Source organism: Globicephala melas, chromosome 9, assembly GCF_963455315.2.
Source record: "Globicephala melas chromosome 9, mGloMel1.2, whole genome shotgun sequence".
Lineage (NCBI taxonomy): Eukaryota > Metazoa > Chordata > Mammalia > Artiodactyla > Delphinidae > Globicephala > Globicephala melas.
The window spans coordinates 32,827,373-32,829,046 of record NC_083322.1 but is presented as its reverse complement, the minus strand read 5'-3'; the positions used below and the strand labels follow the sequence as shown (position 1 = coordinate 32,829,046).

Here is a 1,674-nt window from a genome sequence, read left to right as displayed (position 1 = left end):
CTCCCTAAGGCCAGTGCTGCCTCAGCTCTTGCCACAGCCAACACGTTTTGGGTGTGGCTAATGGGAGAATTTAATACAGCTCAACTCCTTTCGTAGCAAACAAACAAACAAACAAAGCAAAAAAAGAAACCAACAACAACAACAACAAAAACCCATCCTGGCTGCTGTCCAGTTTGTAATTCCTGATTTCACATCCCATGAAGACTTCAGTTTATAGAAATGCAAAGAACTGCCAGTTCCCTGTAAGCAACTTGGACAACTTAGCCTGTAGGGTTTCCCCTTAAATGATGCTTCCTTCAATTTCCTTCAAATATTTCTTTAATAGTATGTTACTTCCTTTTCGGAGTTGGGATTCCCTGTAAGGCATCCAGGCTGCCTTACTACTGCTCTTCCTATGATGATGTACAAGCTCTGTTATGCATGTATTTGTGGAGGTTTTTCTTCATCCGTGGTTCTTATATATGAGGATTTTTTGTTTTGTTTTTTAGTTTATTTGCTGACATAACTTCTGCCTTTTTTTTCATTTTCCCAAGACTGAATGATTATTTAATAAAAAGCATTCCACACTGTATAGAAACCAACACTCTCTCCCATAATTCTGTGTATATGGGACTACAGAAATGTCACTGTCCCTGTCCCACATCTTCAAATTGACATTCTCAGGTCACAACAATAAGTCTTCCTAAAGGGGACCTTCTGGAAAAACAAGCTATTTCCTCGGCTCATATTTCCCTCTTTTTGTAGCAGGCACCAGCCATCTATCCAAGAAGTATATATTGGGGAGTAAGGAGGGCATCCATCAGCAAGCGCACAGCTGTTGACAGCCATAAGATTAGAGAGAAGCACAAAGGGATAGATCAACACACTGGCAAAAAAATCCTGTGACAGCTAGGGAATAACTCATTTCATTCATAGGGGAAACCCCACCGTTTGGTGCAAGGACATTGATGAGGTAGGCCACTGAGTTACAGAGCCACAAAGAAATGATGTCACCTAGGAGGCGAGGAATAACACCCACAAAAATCCTAGTATGTCCTCTTCCTGATAGATAGTTACTATGGAGTCACAAAGTCCATGGTACTTGGATTCTCTGCCAATGAATTGTACCATAGATCTCAGGGTGCTCACGTGAAAGGGATGAGTGATGAGAGTAGCAGCAGAAGAAGCCATCATCTCTCCAGTTGTCTCCTTGATAACTCGGTCAGAGACGAAACTTCTTTCTGTACATTTCCAAATCATGACTCCTCAACCTTGTCACACTACTGGTAATGTTGTAAAACTTTACCATGGACCACAGTTCCAAGGACCCCTGAACACAGTCTTGGAGTTAAGCCTGTGCACAACCCATACTTTCCATGGATGTTTGCAATGTGCTGAGCCTAACAAAAAAGACCAGGAAGCTGACATACTTGCCGCCCCTAAATATTTCGTCCAACTGTTGGAGGAAGAGGCTCATATCCCACCTTCACATACAAGAGCGGCTGGGACAGGATGGTGAGACGAGAGCCCAGGAGCACCTGACTGGTAGCGTCCGCCATGATGGCACCCACTGAGGGACATACAGACTGAGCCACCAAGCAACGGAGCCTGTCTGGGATCATGTGCCAGGGCCACAGGGTTCACTGGCCCACCCTCGTGTGCGCACACTCACTCCCTGCCCAGCTTCTGCCTAAC

General features: G+C 44.6%; 1 pseudogene; it reads right to left on the bottom strand.

Annotated features, from left to right (window-relative positions):
* Positions 1-613: 613 nt before the first annotated feature.
* Positions 614-1,538, bottom strand: LOC115853866 (mitochondrial carrier homolog 2-like; annotated as a pseudogene).
* Between the last annotated feature and the right edge of the window lie 136 nt (positions 1,539-1,674).